This window comes from Lepidochelys olivacea (genome assembly GCF_965140295.1).
Source record: "Lepidochelys olivacea isolate rLepOli2 genome assembly, chromosome: 3".
Lineage (NCBI taxonomy): Eukaryota > Metazoa > Chordata > Testudines > Cheloniidae > Lepidochelys > Lepidochelys olivacea.
This window is the reverse complement of record NC_140413.1, coordinates 145,465,196-145,479,432: the sequence shown is the minus strand read 5'-3', so window position 1 is coordinate 145,479,432 and position 14,237 is coordinate 145,465,196.

Below are 14,237 nucleotides of genomic sequence, written 5' to 3'. Positions count from 1 at the left end.
GAGCAGTTTGTGGGATGGTGGGAGTTGCTTGTGGGGAGCGGAGCGGAGCGAAGCAGTTTGTGGGGCGGCTGGCGGAGCGGAGCGAAGGCCTATGGAGCTGTGGGGCGGTCAGCTTCAGATCATGTAAGGTGCCCCTTACCTCTCTTCCCCCCCATCTCCACCCAGGTTAGGAGGTAAAGCTCTGTAGATAAACTTTCGAACTCTGAGGCTGCCCTGACGAGGGACAGAGACTTTTGGGTCATTGGACTTTTGGGACTTTGGGTGATTTCAGGTTGCTGGACTCAAGAACCAAAGGGAAAGGGCATGCCCCAATTTGCTTGGGGTGGGTTTTTTGCTCATGGGTTGTGTTACGAATCCTTTTGGTGGTGTTTCCCCAACATAATGCCACATTGTTTCTCTCTGTTATTAAAAGGCTTTTTGCTACACTCAGACTATGTGCTTGTGAGAGGGGAAGTATTGCCTCTTGGAGGCGCCCAGCGGGGGTGGTATATATTTGTCCCAGGTCACCGGGTGGGGGCTCTAGCCGGTTTGCATTGTGTTATTGGAATGAATCCCCTAGATAGTGAACCCGGCCCTTGTTGCTGCCAACTGTGACGGGCAGAAGGGTTACAAATCCCCTTGTCATTTTATATCTTAATGCAACCCCAAAGCATGGAAGGCTGGTAACAGCTGAAGTGTTACCAGTGAGGCACAGGCACCCACTACTCCAACTCATTTGCTCAGTGAGCCTGCCTCTGTGCTCAGTTTGTCCGGAGTCTGCTGTGTGACTCCCAGAAACTCGGGGGACACAACAGACTGTCATTATGCCTCAAGATGGTCTCTGTACCTCACACAAACTCTTCTTCCAGAATCCCCTTTGAATTTCACTGTTTATCCAAAAGCAACATGCCCATCTGAATGCAGAGCTGTATGAACCCTCTTACGAGCAAACTTTTCGGTCTCTTTTCCTGCTTGTGAATGGTCTGTGAATCAATGAGAATTTTCCTAGAATTGTTCATTGTTTAAAATTGTTTGCTGAACATTTTTAACAAGCCCCTTGGAACTGGTGTGGTTTTCTTCTCTAACTGTTTGAAGAAATATTCCTTCCTGTATTGGGTAATTGGAATTCAGTAGTTGGTTTATGTGAGTGGTGACCTAAATCATATGGCCTAGCTTTCATTCCCTAATTGGATGGCCAAATTTTTATAAGCAGGAGGGTTGCCCAAACAAATAACAGAGGGATAGACAGATAGAGGAAAAGACTTTAGGAAAAGAGCTAGCAGGCCTAGAGAATTTCAGGACACTTTAAATCTCTTCCTGTTTTTTCATGCAACTTAGGCACTTTTGAAAATTTATGCTGAATACTTAAAAATAGCTGGGGACCTTTCTGAAGGAAAGAATCACTGAGCCAAATTTATTAGCTGCCTAGCTTATTTTACATCCACTTTTCTTGTGTCACAGTCACTCCAGATAATTGCAGGTACATGCAGTCATATCTGATGTGATGGTTCTGCTCAGATATTTGTCTAGCTACACCTCTGGACAAGGGGTTTGGGAAGTTGTGTATTCTTATATACAAAAAAAAACCCCAAACCTTATATGCCTGACATGTATATAGATTTATATGCAATGGGCTCATTTTATGTTACATCCTCATTTACAAACCACTCACTCCATGGTGCTATTTGTGAAAGGTCCATTCGCATACTTGATCCATTTCATTTCATTCACTTATATGAATATCAGTAGGAAACTAATGGAAGAATGAGGCCAAATTTTGAGGGATGATGTTTATTTATGTGGACTAGAGGTCTTCATATCTTAGAATCATGCTTAAAATAATGTTAAATTGAGTGTTTTCCTTCTGAGCCATTAAATGGATGAAACTATGATCGATTCAGATAATTGTGGGAAGTGCCATTTTTATTTTGATAAAATGTTTGCAAACTCTTAAAAAACATTTTCTCTCAGCTGTGTCTGAAATTCTCCTTGAGCTGTGTCTGAAACCCGGAGAAAGTTGATTCAGTGCCAGAAGGACATGACTGCTTTCTACTCGGTTCTGTTTTTTCTAGCAGCCAGCCTTTCCGCTCCACTGTCGCCAGCACTGTAAATTAACACAGGCACAAATTGTAGCAGCAGATACTTTTATTAAATTGCTTGTTTACTGGGGTCATTAGCTACGGCTACCACATTTTAAAAAAGCAGTATGATTACAGTTTTATTCTCGGTCTTCTAGGAGAATGAAGAAAGCTACTGACCCTAGCTTTGACTCTTTCCCGGGCCTCAATAGCTACTAGAATCCAAATGATCTTGCATCTAGTCCCTAATAATATGAAACATTCATCACCTTGCTCTCAGTCACTTCAAAATTCACTTTGTTCAGTCACTGGTGGTATGCTTGGACAGAAATGAAGCAGTAGGGCAGCATGCCTGTCTGGTTTACCACTAGATTACAGCAACATTTATTGTGTATGGAACGCTCCCATGTTAAAGATGTTCACAGCTGGGATGACCCACACATGTGAGCTTCAAGAGCCCTCACCTCTCTCTCATGTGGTCGTTTAAACTTCCCTGAATACATCAATGAAAACCTGTGGTGGTGAGGAATGCATCTATGAACTTCTGCAGTGCTGAGGCGATGCTCTTTAAAAAGAGGAAAGGAGAGACCAAACTATCAAGTAAGGGTGCATAACTAAACCCTTGAGAGTCTTGAGGAAATATTAAAAGAGAAGAGAGCAAAAATAGTAAAACTTATAGGGAGATTTGTTTCCAGATTTGGGTGACTGATGACTCTTGTGGTGTCAATGGGCTCCCAAAAAAGGGCACAAGCGATTACTCAATACTATACTATACTGTACAGAACAGTGAGAAAACCTAGTACTTTAATCTGAGAGGATGCTGTTACAGTTGCCAGCAATAACTGAGCAGTGTGGTTTGGATGGGGATTAGATTTCCAGTACTGCTTCTTATTTCAAAATGTGAATAAAACAGCATAGCTGTCAGAATCCTTAAGGACTACTTGAAAGCCAAAAATGTAACAACCAAGTAGATGCAGTTATAAGTAGGCTATCTATAGTACAATATAAAGAAATTTTCCCCCAGATAATAGGGATTGATGTAGTTCTTGTACTGGTGTAAAACTCCTGTAACTCCATTATTTCAGTGGAATCACTCCTGATTTACAGTGGCATGAGATTAGAAGCAAGCCCTAAGCATAAAGTAACATCAGAAAATAGTCAACGCCCCTGCACTTCATAGTTATTTTAGTAACACTGACTTTTTTTGGAAATGTGTAGATTCTGACTCAGGATAACCTCTGTTGTATGAATCAGTGTGTTGCGTTGATATTCAGAGCCAAAATAAATCTAGTTTATGAAATTCTCCTTGAGCTGAGCAGATATTTTAGACGGCTTGGACTATCTCTTGCAACAGGCAGAGGTCAGGAATTAACTGGAAGATGAATTTGTATAGTATTTGATATTTGCTAACTTATGCACATCTAGTACTGAGCTGATATTGGATATGACATATGCTTTATAAAACAAGGTACTTATATTAATCTTACACCAATGACAGTATAATGATCGGTTGATTTCTTTGACACCTAACCAGTTTGCAAAGTATAATGTACATCTGAGAAAGTGTTGTGAAAATATCCCAGTTTGAATATCTTTTGTTGTATTTGCCTGCATTCATAAGTTTTCTGATTGGTATGTTGGCAAATGTTAGGTGAATGTTGGAGACAAATATTTTATTTATAATTGTTATTTCTTTGCTTGCTATCCAGAGCTCTGAACACCTCTGTGGAGGGATTAGTGTTAAAGGGGCAACTGGCTGAGCACACCTTACTTGCCAGGGAAATGGTCTCCTTTTATGTTTGACAGGATACAAGTGGAGAAAATCAGATAAAAAAATAACAAAATACTCTTGCTGGAAGGTTGCAACATAACCACTTTATTTATTAGAAATCAAAATGATAACACAGGAATCCCAAAACAGAGCGAGACAAAGCAGGCTGCTCCCTAAACAGAGCACCTCACTTTAGATAGCAGTCAGTATGCAGACAGCCAATTTGACTCAGATCACACCCTTCCTTACAGATCCTCGTAGCCTGCAAGCAGGACCAAGAAAATCCCTGACATTTAAAGTGATACTTACAATTTTAAAACCGTTTTTATATGCACCACATCTCCTTGCTGGTCTGTGTAAGGCTAGTACAGAAGGCCACTTTTGGACAGGCTGGGGATGGGCTAGAAAGGGACATAGATAATATTTGTATTAGAAAAATGTCTGGGGACCCCAACTGAAATCAGGCCCCTGTAGTATAGTCTGTACAAACAGACTAAAATAATTCAAAGAGACAAAACAGACAAAGGATTTAGGGGACATAATACAAGCGTAGAGTGAGCAGAATGATGGTCTAGAGATAATATAATGTCAAAGATCCTTGTTCATACAGATCCTGTGAGCCCTGGTGCCCCAGGCAACTGTGATTAAGGGGCTGCGACAGTAATCGTAATTCGCCTACCTAAGCATCACTTACATACAGTCTGAATATTCACCCTTCATGAATAGACCGTCTTTTTGTTCTGTATTTGTACAGTGCTTGTCCCAATATGGTCCTTGTCCATGGCTACAAGTTATATATAATATACCTGTCTTCACGCACAATCTTATTGGGGCACTAAGTCTGTGAACAGAGGTCACCTTACCTCCTTAGAGATCTTTCAAAATAGAAAATATGCACTAAAATTTTTAAGCATGGGTGTCTAGAGTCAGGTGCATAAATCCAAGTTTAGGCACCCAAGTTTGATAATATTGGCCTTGATTAACCTTACATTAAAAAACCAATCACTGCAGAAGGAGTTTTAAAAATTAATAAAAAACAGAATGCTATACTTGTAGAAAATTATACAATGAAAAATGTAAATTAAATGCACTTATGACTGAAAATACAAAGGTAGATGAAAAAAATCACAATTTTATGAAAAAAAGGAGGAAGGAAAAACAAATGCTTTGCATACCAGATCAAGGAACAGATGCAAAGATCACAATTTAGCTCAATTAAATTAAAGACACAGCTTTACAATATAATACACACTATGAAAAGTTATTTGTCAGACAATTTAGGTAACAGAAAATATTACTAATTTACAAAAAACTTGGCCATCCTAGATAACCCAACATGATGCCATGGTTATACTATACAATTTAGGGAAAAAATATGGAACCGTATTTGACAGATATATTTAATGCTGTCTAAGCCCTCAATTCAGTAGAGCATTTACATATATCTTCAACTTTAAGCACTGGAGTAAATCCATCCCTATTTAGCAAAGAACTTAAACACATGCTTAAAATTAAGCTCAGGCTCAGTGCTTTGCAGTATAGTGATGGACATTTGTAGTGAAGCTAAACATTTACATAAAGTTAAACATGTGCATAAGTGCTTTGCAGAAATGAGGCGCAAGACATTAGGACCTCCTATGATGTTAGCATCTATTTCATTAGAACATACAGATGGAAAAGACAAAGATCATATTTAGAGACCTATTTTGTTTTCATGTCATGATCCAGCAAAACTTTTTAGCACATGTTGAACTTCAAACATGTAAGTGGTTGCAGTGATTTCAATAGAACTACTCATATATGCTTTGTTGGATTGGGGCCGTATAAAAGTAATGGCAAGCATCTAAGCAACCAGGATGAAAAACACTTTAGGAAATAGTAAGTGAGGATTAAAGGATTATATGCAATAAAAAGTAGATATGATACTGACAACAAAAAAGCCCTGAATGTTCTCCATTCAATCTGAAAAAGAAAACCTCATTAGTAGCTCCATCCTCATATGCAAAGAAAGCCTTTGATTGGGTGGAGTGGAAATATTTAGTTCATACTTGGAAAATATGCAGCCTAGTGTCTCGTACCTTGATTGGAGAAAAGGTATGTAAACCCAAGATTTAATATATTTTGAGTGGATTTGCTTCAGAGGGATTTCCCTCCCTCCCCCATCTAGAGCCAGGGCTGTTCCCTCTTGCCTTCATTATTTGTCATCTCAGTTGCACTTTTCACATAAGCAGAGAGGATGAAAACATTGCAGGATTGAAAACAATGTCAGAGGATATAAAATAATGAAATATGCAGGTTACATTTATATATTTCCAACAAATCCAGTTATTTTCCTCCCACATTGAATTAATGTATGCAATTTGTTTGGTTAACTCTGGATTTTAAATGAACTATGGGAAGATTAAAGTATTGGGAATTTCTATTCCACAGCCTCTTAAAAATTACTTAGAATTGTGCTTTTCATTTAAATAGGCAAACTTTTCCTAAAAGCACCTTGGTGTGTAATATATATCTCAATTAAACCTTATATCACTTTTGAATAATATTATAGGATGCAAGAATTACTAGAAGCCTCTGATTACAAAAAAATAAAATTAACATTTTGAAAATATTCTTGCAAACCTTAATTCTTTTTAAAATATTTCCTATAGTGGTGCCTGAGTCAACCTTCCCAAAGCTGCTACAATTTCCTACAAGGCTGGATTAGTGAATTATTAATATCTAACCAACCTCTACCAACCATATGAGAAAGTGACAATCTTTTAAATTTCTCTGTCCAAAATAAATTTTAGTCTAATATCTACGACTCTACAAACAAAATTCAGTCTGTACTTCATAGTTTATCCATGCCATCTTCTCTATAAAATTTCTCTAATTCTAATCTGTTAGTATAGATGTGGTGAAATTAGTGATTTTATAGCAGAAGTATCCGAACTACCCAAGAATAAATTATTTCTGAATTCAAATATTCATCAGTGTTCTATAGTTTTCATTATCGCTTACTGCTGGCAAAGAGAGAGGACATTGATTCAGCAGAATCTCGATTAACACATCATTTGTAAAAGCCAGGGACATTCTAATTTAGAAATAACTTAAAAGCATATGCCACACCTATGCCACTGTGTTGCTATATGGAATCCCTTTGCTAACTATAGGAAGCATGCATATGATTAAGAGTTAAATTGTGGCATTTAGCTGTTGCCCCAAGTAGGAAAGGGTACAGAACTAAAGTGAGAGAGGGTGCAGAATCTTGGGAAGGCATTGTATATCACCACTGGGAGGAACAATTCCTCCCCAAACACTTCAGTGAGCAGGTGGTCTGCAACCATCCTTCAGTATTGTGCAGTTTGTTCCAATGGTGTGGCTGGCCCACTCTTCCATAGCCTTACCTACTTATCACTCTGTGGGACACTATGCGCTCCTGGGATGGACTAAGGGAGTGTTGATCTTATGTAAGTGTAGGAACTGTTGTGACAGGCCCTTTATACAAGCCTTTAATGGAGAGCCTGTCATAACACTTTATGGGACAGACAGTATGTTCCCCCTCCCCAATAAATTAGAGTGCTGCAGTATTTAAGACAGGTATTTCTCACTAAGGTCATCTACAGGATTATCTTTTTTTAAAAAAAGCTAAGTATTTGAAAGATAAAAAATGATGGGATAGTTTGTGCTAGGAGAATAAAGTTTTCAACGACATCCGGCTCCTATGAATTTACACAGAAAGTGTTATGTTCTAGGTACATAACATTGTTTAGTTGGACTGGGCACTCCCCTCCTATTTACCATTAAGGTCATCAGGAGGGAATCAGAAAATTTTCCTTCCTAGTAGCAGCCGTGTTAGGCTGTATCCGCAAAAAGAAAAGGAGGACTTGTGGCACCTTAGAGACTAACAAATTTGCCACAAATCCTCCTTTTCTTTTTCCTTCCTAGTGTTCCAGAGAACAATTTCTAACTGTTGTGCTGCTGGAGCATGCAATCCTCCAGAAAGAGTGATGGATACAGAATCTCTACACACCTAAGATCTCTGAACTCAATAATTACAAAACTGAGGTACGATTTGCCTTAGAGAGAGGTTTTCGCACACCTCACATGGGGATTTTTGAGCTTCGATATTTTTGCTGTGTGTAGCTAGCTAACTAGAATAGATCAATATTCAACCCTCTCCACATTTACCCAAGAGCTCTACATCCACCTGTCTTTTAGTAGTGTTGTATATTCAATAGAATTTGAAGAGCATCTACATCAACATCCAGATTACATCTCCTCCCTGCGCAATGCAGGGAGAAGGCACAAATAATCTCTCTCCATCTTTAAACACCTGTGAAAGGCGGAACCTGAATCATAGAATATCAGGGTTGGAAGGGACCTCAGGAGGTCATCTAGTCCAACCCCCTGCTCAAAGCAGGACCAATCCCCAACTAAATCATCCCAGCCATGGCTTTGTCAAGCCTGACCTTAAAAACTTGGAAGGAAGGAGATTCCACCACTTCCCTAGGTAACGCATTCCAGTGTTTCACCACCCTCCTAGTGAAAAAGTTTTTCCTAATATCCAACCTAAACCTCCCTCACTGCAACTTGAGACCATTACTCCTCGTTCTGTCATCTGTTACCACTGAGAACAGTCTAGATTCATCGTCTTTGGAACCCCTTTTCAGGTAGTTGAAAGCAGCCATCAAATCCCCCCTCATTCTTCTCTTCCACAGACTAAACAATCCCAGTTCTCTCAGGCTCTCCTCATAAGTCATGTGTTCCAGTCCCCTAATAATTTTTGTTGCCCTCTGCTGGACATTTTCCAATTTTTCCACATCCTTCTTGTAGTGTGGGGCCCAAAACTAGACACAGTACTCCAGATGAGGCCTCACCAATGTCGAATAGAGGGGAATGATCACGTCCCTTGATCTGCTGGCAATGCCCCTACTTATACATCCCAAAATGCCATTGGCCTTCTTGGCAACAAGGGCACACTGTTGACTCATATCCAGCTTCTCATCCACTGTAACCCCTAGGTCCTTTTCTGCAGAATTGCTGCCTAGCCATTCGGTCCCTAGTCCGTAGCGGTGCATGGGATTCTTCCATCCTAAGTGCAGGACTCTGCACTTGTCCTTGTTGAACCTCATCAGATTTCTTTTGGCTCAGTCCTCTAATTTGTCTAGGTCCCTCTGTATCCTATCCCTATCCTCCAGCATATCTACCTCTCCTCCCACTTTAGTGTCATCTGCAAACTTGCTGAGGGTGCAGTCTACACCATCCTCCAGATCATTAATGAAGATATTGAACAAAACTGGCCCGAGGACCGACCCTTGGGGCACTCCACTTGATTCTGGCTGCCAACTAGACATGGAGCCATTGATCACTACCCGTTGAGCCCAACAATCTAGACAACTTTCTATCCACGTTATAGTCCATTCATCCAGCCCATACGTCTTTAACTTGCTGGCAAGAATACTGTGGAAGACTGTGTCAAAAGCTTTGCTAAAGTCAAGGAACAAATCGTCCACTGCTTTCCCCTCATCCACAGAGCCAATTATCTCATCATAGAAGGTAATTAGATTAGTCAGGCATGACTTTCCTTTGGTGAATCCATGCTGACTGTTCCTTATCACTTTCCTCTCCGCTAAGTGCTTCAGAATTGATTCCTTGAGGACCTGCTCCATGATTTTTCCAGGGACTGACATGAGGTTGACTGGCCTGTAGTTTCCAGGATCCTTCTTCCCTTTTTTAAAGATGGGCACTACATTAGCCTTTTTCCAATCGTCCAGGACCTCCCCCGATCGCCATGAGTTTTCAAAGATAATGGCCAATTCTCTGCAATCACATCCGCTAACTCCTTTAGCACTCTTGGATGCAATGCATCCGGCCCCATGGACTTGTGCTTGTCCAGTTTTTCTAAATAGTCCCCAACCACTTCTTTCTCCGCAGAGGGCTGGTCACCTCCTCCCCATGCTGTGCTGCCCAGTGTAGCAGTCTGGGAGCTGACCTTGTTTGTGAAGACAGAGGCAAAAAAAGCATTGAGTACATTAGCTTTTTCCACATCCTCTGTCACTAGGTTGCCTCCCTCATTCAGTAAGGGGCCCACACTGGTTTTAATACACTTTGCATTTGAGCACTTCCCGATTCCCAAAACACATTATACTGTGCCTTGTAAAGCCACAATGGATCTAAGTGAAAGTAAAACAGTGTTTTGGGTGGCCCACAAAGGTTTATTGGCTAGAGGTAATGGTATGAGTGGAGCAGAGAAAAAATTAAACTGGGCATCTAGAAAATACATTCTAACAGTGAGATCTACTAGTCTGTTAGACAGTCTCTACAGGGAGTTGAAGGCCCCCCAATATTTCAGTCATTATCAAACTAGACAAAAAAACTTGCATACATAGTATAGGGAAAAATCTTATACTGTCGCAGTTGTGGCCAAGATAAACTAATTGGAATTTTCCATATCTACTTTCTGTGCTATTTTGGGTGAAATGAACAATTCAAATCTGTAGCATAAATTTTGGAACTCAAATTCTGCCACTTTTACTTATATGGACTATTCATGGAGCAAAGTACTACGCAAGGAGTAAACATGGTGGAATCAGGCCCTTGATATACAAAGCCCTCAAGATATATCTTTGTCTAGTATGCTGCAAATTGGAAGATATCAAGCCTAAGTATTCTAGTGGTGTTATTGCATATAGATTTCTACTAGAGGTTTTTTTCCTTCTGCTTTCAGTACTTACTGAATAGCATAAGGAACAATGTAAATGCACACAAACTGGAATAAAATAGTAGGTAATTCACTTTACTTAATCTAGTAAACAATGTGATATAAATAGAGGAAGAAAAGTCCTATGTACAAATAGCAAAATGTTAAAAGCGTTAAGATAGAAGGAATAATTGTAAGCTATTGAGTGCATTTTAAAAAAAAAATATTGATTTGGTATGCCAATTCACAGAAGACATTCAATTTGACATAGCTGGATACATAAGGGACATACACACTTTATCTGACTGCTAACACTGCTCAACTGGGAAAATAAAACTGTCAGTGTCACTTACAATTAAGGTAGCAAAAGAACAACTTAATTGAATACAGAGCAATATACAAGCTTAGTTGTTCAAGACAATTTATTGTTGGAAGTGTAGGTCTAGAGCTGCTTTCGTTTGTGAACACGGCTAACAGGACACTAGAGAATGCCTGAAACTTTATTGATAAACAACAACAAATAAAAAGACAACTTCACTGACATGATTCAGCAATATTTCAATGTCTACATGGTGTGCAAAACCATCTCAGTGCTTCAGTCAAAGCAGAAGTCAGCCTCATGATTTAAAAAAACAATACAACTTGGAACATTTTTTTAATAGTACAGTGGGAACAGGTATTAGAACATCATATAACTGAGGTCCGGAGGCCATAACTTTCTTCCTTATGAAACTTCAATGCACACAAATTGCAATCAGTTACAGAAAGAAGTCAGCATTAATTCCTAGTTTAAGAGGCATCAAACAATGATCTACCAGAATTGATTACATTAAAATGAGAATATCTTAAAAAATAAGGAGTACTTGTGGCACCTTAGAGACTAACCAATTTATTTGAGCATGAGCTTTTGTGAGCTACAGCTCACTTCATCGGATGCATGCTGTGGAAAGTGTAGAAGATCTTTTTATATACACACAAAGCATGAAACAATACCTCCTCCCACCCCACTCTCCTGCTGGTAATAGCTTATCTAAAGTGATCACTCTCCTTACAATGTGTATGATAATCAAGTTGGGCCATTCCCAGCACAAATCCAGGTTTTCTCACTCCCCCCCCCCACAAACCCACTCTCCTGCTGGTAATAGCTTATCTAAAGTGACCACTCTCCTTACAATGCATATGATAATCAAGGTGGGCCATTTCCAGCACAAATCCAGGGTTTAACAAGAACGTCTAGGGGCGGGGGAGATAGGAAAAAACAAGGGGAAATACTATTAATTTAATTTTATTATGATTGATGGCACTGGTAGGCTTTGAACTTGCTTAAAATTATAAATATATCAATAAAATACTGTGTTTGATTTTATAAATATACTAATATATAATAAAATACTGTGTTTGATTATGCATATGCATAATCAAACAGTATTTTATTATATATATAGTGGCTAGGGAAATTAAAGTTCAGAGTTACATCTGAATACTGAAAAACATGGATTTTTTTGGTTTTTTATTTGGAGAATTTTGTTTTTTTTTTTAAATCACGAAAAACTAGGATCGCTGGTTATAGCATTGTGAGACTGATTCCACAGTTAAGGCTGAATGGATCCTGGCCCTACTCACGGTGAATAGCACCTTAGCAGGCCCATTGCTGTGACTCTTTGAATAAGTGAGCAAGGGTGGCAGAATCTTGCCCATCGTTTACATGAGTCCCTTTAGGGGAAAGGGAAACCAGGACCAATACTATGTGAATCTGATTCAGGGCTCCATGTATGATGGTGTTTCCCCCACCCCTCCAGAACTTCTGTAACCTCCCTGAAAAGCAAGCTGCAACCTGGAGTCCATGTAATTAACAACAGGACAAGTTTTGCAAAAACTCCACATATTAATAAGATGAATTCAAATGTCAAATAGTCTTGAAATAAACAGGTAAAACATCCAACCAGTTCTCCCTAATTACCCTAATATTTTAGAAGGGCACCTCCCTTTTGCTAAAAAGGTTTTGATTTACATCTTAGAATATATGTAAGGATACCCATTAAATAGAAAACACAGATTATGGCCTCTCTACCCAACCAAACTATGTATGGAGAGAAAATATAGGCCAGGATATTGAAAAATCCAGTGCATTTTTCTATTTCTGCTCCCAGCCTACCAGGTAACTTGCATCCAAGATTATTATTTATTTTTTTTAAAGCTGGCCCAGGAGTTCAATGAACTGTACATTTTGATTTCTGTAAGTCTTGGAACAAAGACGACAGATAAATGCTGTGCCAATATTTTTAAAAGGTGAAGAGGAGGACCCAGGTAATTACAGACCTGTCAGCCTGATGTTGATCCTCAGCAAGATAATGGAGCAGCTGATATGGGACTTGATAAATAAAGAAATAAAAGGAGGATTATGAAACTAACACCAACCAAACTAAGTTTATGGAAAATAGATTGTCCAACTTGATATTATCTTTTCATGGTGTTACAAGTCTGTCTGATAAAGTTAATGGTGTTGATGAAATATATATTTTGAGTTCTGTGAGGCATTTGATGTGACACCGTGCAACATTTGCTTGCTGAATGCTAGTGAATTGCATCTAATGTGGGACAAAACAAAGAAGAATTGGGGAAAATCGTTTTCAGGGTTCTGAGAAATGCTGAAGGTGAGATTAACACTGGTAACCTTTTCTGAGATCTTCCTAGTATCACCTTATAAGCAAAAACAAGGGGAAGACTGATACTTGAGACTAAATGATATAAGAATGAGTGTTTTCTGTTGTTCACAACGAGATTAGATGGCCTCCACTTAAACAGAAGAGGTACTAGCCTACTGGGTTGAAGATCATTAAGGCTTGACAGGTGAGCTTTATATTAATTAGGGAGGGAAGGAGAAGATCTGCGTCACTCAAATAATCTAGCATGTACTTCCAACTTGCACAAGAACAAAAGATAATCATTCTGCAACATAGGATAAGAATAGAAAAAAAGGTTTAATGTATTTGTAATTGCAAATTGTATGAGTGATAAGCAAGAAGAAGATAGAAGCGATATGCAAATAGAGATTGTGACCCAACAGGCATAAGTGAAATCTCATGGGCTAATTCTTACAAATTGAGTGTCAAAAGCTGTATGTTTGCATAGCTGGTGTCACTTTGTCAAAAACAGGTGGCTGGGAAATTATACCCCCTTACCCCTCCCAATGAAAACAAAAAATCAGTGAAAAACAGGTGGCTGGGAAATTATACCCCCTTACCCCTCCCAATGAAAACAAAAAATCAGTGAAAACACTTTTCTGGGGTTGGTTGTTTTTTTTAAAATGTTCTGAGATTTTTTGGGTTGTCATTGACAATCTGAAGACTAAATTTTTAGTTGATGAAAATATTTTGATTTGGGGATTTTTAATGAAAATCCCAAAAGCTTTCTACAAAAGTGAATTTTTAAACTAAAAATGGATTTTTTTAAAAGAAAAAAAAGACATTTTCTGTCAATCTGTAAAAAAATTCAACCTGATGTGGCAAATACTTTTGACTGTAAGTATGAGAACATTTGTATAAGGGAAGTGATAAAAACTTTGGATAAGTATACAGAGAATGAATTACAAAAGGAAGAACCAGAGTGGACACCTGAGACAAATTCCAAGAAATTGAAAAGAGCATGATCAATACCCGCCCTGCGCCCCCCCCCCCCCGCAAAAAAAAAAAAAAAAGCCCATTCCTGGATCAACTCTCCAGGA